This window comes from Antedon bifida, chromosome 11, assembly GCF_963402885.1.
Source record: "Antedon bifida chromosome 11, ecAntBifi1.1, whole genome shotgun sequence".
In the NCBI taxonomy this organism is placed as follows: Eukaryota; Metazoa; Echinodermata; class Crinoidea; order Comatulida; family Antedonidae; genus Antedon; species Antedon bifida.
Window position 1 is genome coordinate 18,602,304 of NC_136236.1, and position 10,623 is coordinate 18,612,926.

The 10,623-nt window shown below is 31.9% G+C and overlaps 1 long non-coding RNA gene across 1 annotated transcript; it reads left to right on the plus strand.

Annotated features, from left to right (window-relative positions):
* Positions 1 to 483: 483 nt before the first annotated feature.
* Positions 484 to 4,295, plus strand: LOC144855507 (uncharacterized). The gene is made up of 2 exons (XR_013614827.1): positions 484 to 598; positions 4,010 to 4,295. It is a non-coding gene; the product is annotated as an uncharacterized LOC144855507 (long non-coding RNA).
* Positions 4,296 to 10,623: the final 6,328 nt, after the last annotated feature.

Genomic DNA, 10,623 nt, shown 5'->3' on the forward strand with positions numbered 1-10,623 from the left:
TAGAGTTCTTAATACGCTTAATTTTGAATGGAGCATGGATATCACACGCTTCTTTAAAGAGGTTTGTCCAAATTTTTAGCTTCAAAGCTTCATCCGTATTAGTTGATTGAAACACTAAGTTCCAATTTAAATGTCTTATTGTTTCAGTAAATTTATGTTCATTGAATTTCCTAAAAGATCTAATATTTATAGTTTTTGGTTCAGATTTCATTTTTTGGTTTTTCTGAACAATATAAATTAGTGAATGGTCACTTATTCCAATACTCCTAGTACCATAATTTGTATACTTATTTGGATTTGATACAAAAATTAAATCCAAAATTGTTTGAGTTGAGTCAGTGATTCGTGTTGGTTGATCTATTAGTTGTGATAGACCACTATGGTTATAAAGTTTGTTAATTTTTGACTGGTTACATTTTTTCTTGATATCAAGGTTTAAATCACCCATAATTATCATATCATTATATCAAGTTTTCAAGCAAACAGTCATTCAGGAGCGTCTCATAAAAAATCAAGACATTTTAAGGATGCGGAAATTGGTACAATTGTTTACAAAGATTGTTAAACAGCATGAAGGGCTTGAAATGATTAATTACAGGTACATATAAAACGAAATACATAATCTAAAGAACAAAAACATAATACAAACAAATTAAAGTTTTAATTAAGTATTTAAATTTAAACTACAATTACAATCCTGTTGGTGCAGTACCCGCTGCTTACTTGGGCTTGAATCTAACCACTAGCCATCAGCGCAAGCTCGGTGGTCTAGAGGTATGAACGCCAGGCTAGTGATCTGGAGCTCGTGGGTTCGAGTCCCACCCGAGAACTACTTGCAAATTTTTTCGCAAGTATTCTCAAATGTACTTAGTATAAAGTACAAATTACGTCAGAGTAGGGCAAAACATCTAATTACTCAACTCCCTGACGCAAAACTACAATTACAATCCTGTTGGTGCAGTACCCGCTGCTTACTTGGGCTTGAATCTAACCACTAGCCATCAGCGCAAGCTCGGTGGTCTAGAGGTATGAACGCCAGGCTAGTGATCTGGAGCTCGTGGGTTCGAGTCCCACCCGAGAACTACTTGCAAATTTTTTCGCAAGTATTCTCAAATGTACTTAGTATAAAGTACAAATTTCTTTTTTCTTTCTTTTATTTACCCATAAATATAAATTATAAACATTGTAATAATATACAAATAATAATAATTATATCAAGGGAAGGGCTAAAAAATAGTTAAAACTAATCAAGTTCAGCCCCTAAACATTGAAGTATAAATAGTTATATAAATAAATTAGGGCTACTTTTCTAAAATAAAATTAATATACATAAACATTTTTTTTTTTTTTTTTTTTTTAAATACACTTTCTCTTAAATATATACAATATAATTCTCTTATAAAATAAATAAATATCACTATACAAACAGATAGTATGCTTTCATTTCTTTTTTGAATTTGCTTTTTGTTAGAAACCTTAAGTCATCCGGGATTTCATTCCAGATCTTTGCACCAGAATACTTGATGGAATGTTGTCCTATGTTTGTTCTATATTTTGGTACATACAACTTTTCTCTAGTCTGAGACCTTGATGAATAACGAAAATTAATATACAAAAAATATTTAGGTGTTGTATCTGGAAATTTACCATGTAAACTATCATGAACAAATAAAGTAATTAAGTACTGATGCTGCTGATAAATATTTAAAATTTTAAGTTCTTTGAATAATAATGATGTTGGTGCTAGTCTATCAGAATAAGTCAATGTGCGTATAATACGTTTTTGTGTTAAATATACTGGTTTTAAATGAGTTTTATAAGTGTTACCCCAAGCTTCTAATGCAAATGAAATATGAGGCAAAATAAAACAATTATATAAAAGCACCAAAATTGATTGGGGTACAACATATTTAAGTTTGTACAATAAACCAGCCTTAGAACTAATAATTTTATTAACCTTATTAGAATGCACTTTCCATGTAAGTCTATTATCTATATCTACCCCAATGTAAGTTGTAGCTTCAACTTCATCTAATTTTGATTCCTTTATGTATATATCCCCCTTTACTTCAATTATTGTATGCTGATTACGAAATATAATATAATTTGTCTTTTTAGAATTAATTGTCAACTTATTAACATCACACCAATCTACTATATGTTTCAACTGCTCATTTACATTTGTTAGGTCAACAATTTCATGTGGATTAAAAGAACAAAATAAACTAGTATCATCTGCAAATAATCGTGTATCAAAAAAGTCAGAAGAATTTACAATATCATTTACATAAATAAGAAACAATGTAGGTCCTAAGATCGACCCTTGTGGTACTCCACAAGTTATTGAATTCTCATTAGACTCTATTCCATTTACACTGATACACTGTTTCCTATTATATAAATAATTTTTAAATAAAGCTAATGGCAACCCTCTTATCCCATATGCACTTAACTTATCCAGTAGTATTTGATGATTGACTGTATCGAATGCTTTCTTTAGATCTAAAAATATTCCAACAACTATGTTTCCCTTATCTAATTTCTCAGACAAATTTTGTACTAACTCAATAATAGCAAGTTTTGTGCTGTACCCTTCTCTAAATCCATACTGTTGATGATATAATAAATCAAATTTACTTAAATAACACAAAAGTTGCTTATTTATAATTTTCTCAAATACTTTACTAAATTGTGGCAATACAGATATTGGTCTGTAATTCCCTGGATCTGATGGCACACCCTTTTTAAATAATGGAAATACCTTTGCTTTTTTTAAGTCATCAGGGAAGATCCCTGTAGATAATGACAAATTAATTATATACGTAAAAGGTCTAGATATATAATCTGCTGCATATATAATTAATTTAGGATTAATTTGGTCCAAGCCTACAGCTTTATTCTTATCTAAACCCTTTAAGATATCATTAACTTCTTCATCAACAACATAATTGAAAAATAATGAATTTTGGGGTACAGTTGATAAATATATATTATGATTTACATTTGTGTTATCAGTACATTCTTCTGCAAGATTTTTTCCAATTGAAACAAAATAATCGTTGAAACCATTAATTATTGCTGTTTGATTAGTTTCTATATTAACATTGCCATCACATGATTTAATTTCTAATTTATTAGGTAATTTCATTTTCTTCTTACCTCTTCCTAAAATATCATTAATAATTTCCCATATTTTATTTGTATTACCACACTTTTCTTCAAATTGATCTGAGTAATATTTCTGTTTTGCTGTTCTTAAGGTGTTTGTAAGACAATTTCGATATCGTTTATACTTTGCTAACATATCTACATTGTAATTACTTTTTATTACCTTTGAAAATAACCTATGTTTATGCTTAATTGATTTTTTTATACTAGAATTAATCCATGGTTTCTTTAGTTTCTTTCTTGGGTTAACAGTTTTTAAGACTAATGGTGCATGTTTATTACACACTTCTAGAAATAACCTTTTAAACTCTGTGTAAGCAGAATTTACCTCTTGACTATCAAATACTTCAGACCAATTTACATTCATAAGATCATGTTGGAAGTGTTGGATATTAAACTTGGAAAATTTTCTAAATTTGATTTGATCAGTCTGTTGGAAGTAGTCATTAAAGTTTTCTAACATACAAAAAGTAGCCAAATGGTCTGATATATCTAATTCTATGGTTCCTGAAGTTAAAAATCTAGAATGGATATTTGTATATACATGATCAATTGTTGTTCTTGAACTACTGGTTATTCGTGTATATACATTAATAAGTTGTATAAAGTTTAAGCAAGACAAGCTATTTTTTAGACTTAAAGCATAAATTACGTCAGAGTAGGGCAAAACATCTAATTACTCAACTCCCTGACGCAAAACTACAATTACAATCCTATTTAAATGTCAATGAACAGTATTATTCTATATTGATTTGAATAATACTGTCCTCCTAGTGTCCATTAATTAGGCATAGTGAAACAATTTTTTAATGTCATTTAATTCCTACTTTAGATCTGATAGACCTAAAGAACTAATGAAGCAAGACTTTCCGCAATTGTGCTTTCACAATCCTTATCGTAAAAACCAATGTGAGATGGTATTTACAGAGGAACTTTCAACTAGAAGTGTGTTAGATCGTATCAAGTCATCTGAAGAGGAGTCTTCAACAACTGGTGAATCTAGCTCTGAAATAGAAATTAAAAACACCATTCCAGCAATACATCATGACATAAAGTCTAGAAAAGGTTAGAACTGTTTTTAATGCAGGTACAATTGTACACAACGAAATAAAAGATTCACCTGCTATGAGTTGTAATTGGCCTCCAACATCAGACGATATAAATTTGAAGGAAGCAATAAAGATGATTCCATTTCACCTTTACAACTTAATTGCATGGTGCCACATTTGAACCAAACATGGCAACTTATGCTGATGTATCTCCTGAGACCCATGTTAAAATTTTATCCATTTGCCAGGACATTGTTTATTTGACATCAAAAGGTAAAAAGCAAACTCCGAAGTGTCTTGGACTTGGATTGACAATCGACATTTGACTGGTTCATCCCAAGTGTTGAGTCTGTTGAATAAATATGGACACTGTGCTTCATGGGACACCATTATCGACATGGAAATAAGTATAGCAAAACTTCAGCTATTAACTGTAAATGAAATTCCAAGTGGGTTTGCTAAGCATGCACCAACAACTCTTGTTTGGGACAATATTGATTGACAAGTGCCTTTTATGGCAAAGGAAAAAAAAGCACTGGCACTTGCTTTAGAAAGTTGTGGAGTTGTGGCTTGGTGGTTATGATGCTTGGCTACCACTCCAAGGGTCCTGGGTTCAAGTCCGGTCACATGTCAGGATTTTTTCTGAGGACAAAATTACAACTCCACTCCCAAAGACTTGTAATAAGACTTTGTTTATGTAGAGCATCTTGTGTATATGTTTGTCTTGTGAACCTCTGAGGGTCCCTAATGATCAGCAATTGCTGGATGGATCACCCTCATTAAATATGGTTTAAAAAAAAAAAAAAAAATGAAGAATATATAGAAGCCTTTAGAGACATTGGCAGAGAATTTACTCTCAAGCAGGAGACTATCAACACACTTGAGTCGTTTGTGTGTATGCTCTATGGACAAGCTTCTACGAGTATTAATGACACAAGATACAAAGTTTTCTGTCTGTCATCCTCAGCTACAGAACAAAGTCTACCACCAACAAGGGACGCTCTCATCCAGCATTGTAAACGCTGTAATTATCAGGCTGCAATCCATAGGCGATCATTCCAACAATGTATCCATGCCCCGTCTCCAGTTGGACATGGATGGCAAATGAAGGACAAACAGCTTGCAATCACATGGATAACAAATCCACCAGCTCCTCAGGTCCTATTACAGTCAATTCACTGTAGCTGTAAAGTGGGAAATTGTGAAAAAGGATGATGTTCCTGTTTGAAATCTGGACTACCATGTACAGACTTATGTAAATGTAAAAACTGCCAAAACATAAAAACACCCCCTACCGATTCAATGAATGATAATGAAGATTATAATATTAGTGACGACGAGTCGGATGATGATCTAGAATATTATGATCTATGAAGAAAAACAGTTACATTATAAATATTATAAGTATGGGTATATATATATATACATATATATAAAAAAAAGTTTTACATCCGGGTATGAAGCGTCTCAGATACACACAGAGCCAAGATATAAGGAGCTTGGACTTGCACAGTGTATGGACTCTAACCTTACGGTTTTCATTAAATAGATCATTCCATGCTATCCATTCTAAATATCTTATTTTTCAAACTCTTGCATTCTTCTTACACATCTCATTCATTTTTGTCTTGGTGAAAAGGGAGGATATTTTATATTCCTCCACTGAGTTTATAGCCTCTCTACCCGAACATGAACACAAAAAACGAGCTTTATAGAATAATGACAACTGTCAAAAGTACGTTTTTAATCAACTTTTATCGTCTTTATATTGCCATTTTGTTACTTACTTTATATATTTAAATTACTTTTTTAAAATGTAAAACAACGAATGCAAATATGGTTTTAATGATTTTCAAAATCAATCATTTTATGTATATATAGCAAATGTTTTTATTACAACTACTTCAACGTCTGTTACTGTATAACATTACTGTATAATGAGAACTTAAAAGTTTTGTAGGAAAATGTCAATAGAGGGCATCATCAAATGTATGGAAGGCCACTGCAACCGACCAAAAAAAAATCACAATTTTCTTTGTTTCTTATTATTTTTCATTTTTTAAAACCAAACCAACTGTTTATATTTAGTACATAACAATATGTTTATTATGTATATACAATTAACCGATTCGTTCGTTTTTTATATTGCTGTATTCTAGTAATAAGCCAACGGCGGCAGCACCGTATCATACAATTTGCCTCGCGACGCCATTTACTCGTTGTAAACATTCACGGCAGAAGGTCTAACAACTCGCACTTTTTCAGTTACTGTTATTTTAAGGATTTTTACATTTGAAATTAAAAATTTTGGATTTGTGATACAAACTGTGTTTGGAATACGTGTTAAAAATTTCAAATGCTTAAGGTATTTATAAATAAAGTTACAGCTACCCAAACATGGGCTCAGACCTCAAAATAGGCCTTTTTTATGGTACCATCACGAGTTTAAATCACTCCTGACAAAAAACAGCAGCATATTTTTTAAAGAAACTTTAACATAACATGTATAAAGGGTTAAATTATCAGTATATGCTTTCAAAAAGTAGTGCCGTCAAGTCATTTTCTAGCCACTTTTTGAGTTACAGCTGATGGCCTATATCTCTACCAAGCTACCTTCTTTGCTTTCTACTCTTATTCAGTCTCCACCCAGCATTCACCACCCTTTCTCCTTTTGTTGTATTTCTTTTATTCCTGCCCACCCAGGCAGCACTTGCCAGTTCTTATTCTATGACGTTATCCAAATTCCTTCACTTGCACTGATGAAAGGCTAGTGTTGCCCGAAAGCTCTGCTAACTTTTCTGGCTGTTTTACTTTATCGTTTTGATTTAGCTTTTCGCTTTTTTTGTATCTCCATTGAGATCCAGCCACTGATACCAACAGCATTATCATTTTTTTAGCAGAGCTTTTGGGCAACACTAACCCTTCATCAGTGCAAGTGAAAGTACTTGGACAAAGTAGATAGTTAAATAAGACAAACGCTGCACGAGTAGATAGGAATAAAAGAAATAAGAAAGGAGGCATAGGCTGGTGAATAGAGGGTGGAGAGGGTAAGAGTAGAAACAAAGAAGATAGCTTGGTAGATATAAACAATTTTGGAATGGAACTAAAAAAACAAATCAAATGGTGGTTAATATTGAGGTAACACATGATTTAGCGAATTTTGCCCTTACATAAATTTATATTTAGATCCTCTTGATCATATAATTACCAATTCAAAAGAAAAAATATTACAATATGGTACTTTAGATGTTGGTCTAAGTGATCACTTGATCACATATTGTACCCGTAAAATATGGAGATGTCAAATTAACAAACATAATACAATACATATTCGCAGCATGAGACATTACAATAAGGAGTCTTTGCTTAACAAACTTGCTAATGTTAAGTAAATGAGGCTTGGTTTAGGTTTAAAACTGTATTTTTAGGTGTCATTGACGAAATAGCTCCTGTGAAAGAATTTAGAATTAAATGTAGAACTGAACCTTGGATGAATGATAATATCCTTCTGGATATTCGTCAAGGCGATGATAGCCTTAATATAAGGTTGTGTTCAACTTCACGATGACCAATGTTTGATGAGTTTTAAGTCAGCCTAATTCAGAGAAATTACTCTTTTTTTGGTGAGAATGTTTAAAAAAAATCGACGTCAGCCTAGCTAGCTACAGTAGGCCTAGGTCCACCTCTGTCATAATGTTAAATTATACACTGGGACTTTGCCCGGGGATATGCTTGCATGCGAAGGTGATCGTAAAGTCGGGGGTGGGATTATACCCGAGGTGGGATTATACCCGAGGAACTACGGTAAATGTATTATTTGTAATGTCCGTAATTTATGTTATCACTTTGTATGTATTTTTTATGATGATTTTCCAAATAAATTCAAATCAAATCAAATCATCCAAAATATAGTAAATTTAAGTTTTCACAAAACTAAAATTATACGATTTCTTTATGATATATCAAACACATGCTAAATTAATGTACAGTATGTAATGTAATCATGGTATTTTTTATTCATTCATTTAGTTTGAAAGACTTAATTACATCAAATACATACCTAACGAGAAAGGCACTCTTGGAGTGCATACCTGCGCCTCCTGTAAAATGAGTGAATTTTTGGGCTTATTTACCTCCGCCAAGGAGGTATATGTAATCGATCGTGATTGTCTGTTTGTTTGTTTGCAGGATTACTTAAAAAGTAATTACATGAACTTTACCAAAATGAAAATACAGATAGATATGTGGTCAAGGACCACTCCATTAAAGTTTGGAGGCAATCCGGACCACGGTCCCAATTCTGGACTACTTTTTAGTATAATTTTCTAAAAGATTATTATTATCTTTTTAAAAGATAGGACAGAATTTTCAAAAGCCGGCGAGCAGTCTTAAAGTAACAAGTACACTGAAATTGCATTTTCTCGAGAACTACATGTCCAAAAAAACTTCATTTTTGTACAAGAGGCAAGAGTTATAATTTGTGATTTGTAATTTTAAAACATAATTTGATTTAATTTACAGGCTTTTTAATACGAGTAGTTTTAAAAAAACATATTTAGTTTGTTTTTGGCGTTGCTGTTCTATTGTTAGTCAACTGATACTATTGTTAGTTGAAAGGCTGGTTACATAACCATTACACCAAATTCGCATACACATGCTTGTAGTGAAATTAGCCTAAATCACACACAGTAAGACACACAAATATATATATATCCTCAACTGACCTAGCACTACTATACTAGATATTTGCAACAAATCTCCTCTGCTAAATCTGAAAATAAACACACTGTTGGAGTCTTTATGGATCTATCGAAAGTCTTTGACACTATTATTCATATCATTTCAAAATATAAACTTGAAAATTATTGCATCAGAGGACTCCCTCTTCTATTATTATCAAATTATCTTTACGATACAGTGAATTAAAACAGTTTACATATAATATATAATATATTGCAAATCTCCGGGGACCACAAGGATCTACTTTCGGTCCTCTACTTTTCCTTACCTATGTATATGATATCCCAAAATCTTCTGAGTTATTAAATTATATATTATTTTCCTGATGTAAATGTAAATGGGGGAATCTGTGACTTGCAGCCTACTGGGCTGAATTGCGCACAGGTGTGGACGACACATACCACAACTTTCTACTCCCCTAAGGGTCCCTTCTTGTGGAGTGCTGCCACCAAACGGCACTCGTTTGTCTGTTCAGATGATACCATAAATATATTAATACACTTTCCGAAACACTTAATAGGGAATTTTTGTATGTCTCATATTGGTTCAAAGCTAATAAACCATTGTTGAATATTGATAAAACTAATTTGTTATATTACATAGCCTATTTAAATATGTGAACGTGATTGTTTGAAACTGCATCACATGACTACTGCTGCGAGGATCGTAAAGCGTAATTATCGTGTCCATGTCATTAAACATATAAAATCCAGTAAACTCTTGAGTACGATGATATTGACTGTGTAATTTTCATGTGGCAACAATCGCATTTGGCGATAAATAAACAAAAGTCATCTGAGACTTGAACTTCACCAGACAACGTTTTACATGCTGCGCCATGCAACTTGCTTGAAGAAAATAATCAACTAAACTATTCAAACCATGCATACATAGCGCCCTCATTTGTTATTAGCCCTCTCTAGACGCGATGAAACTAGAAACTCGAAATAAACTATATAAAAAATACATCAAATTACCTAATATAACTAATAAAACCAATTATTTTACATATCGAAACAACCTCACTAGATTGATCAAAGTATTTTGCAAACAACATTTTGCAAACAAATTTAACAATTATAACAGTAATATAAAAAAAACTTGGCAAACAATAAATAAACAAAAAAAACCTAGTTTCTTCTTACATAATAAAACTAAATTTACTGATCCTCTAGTCATTGCATCCAAATTTATGATTTTGTGAATATCTCTTGAATATTAATGAGCTTCCCTAAGCTACTGAAAAACAGACTTTCCATGAATTTACCCTAAAATGTATATGAAATTTAATTTCTTTAATTTCTCGTTATTACTTCTTCATTCTGACATGTCTATGTTGTTATAATATTTGTTATTTAATAAATAAACGATATTTAAAAGCAATTTTAAACCCAGAATCCCTCTTTAAAGCTCTCTGAGCTTATTTGAGTTTCTCCAGATACAAGGCATTTACTATTAATTTGATTCATATTTTGTTAACATATTTTGAATTTTGCTTTGTGTAAATGAATGAATGAATGGTACGCACAGAGCGCTGAACATCCAGTGATTCGGCTCCTCGAAGAAGACGAATTATCTGAATTAAAAAATTGAAATTGGAAAATGTAACCCTCATGGAAATCAAAACTGAGAGCAACAAAATGTATTACTAACCATAGAATTTAAA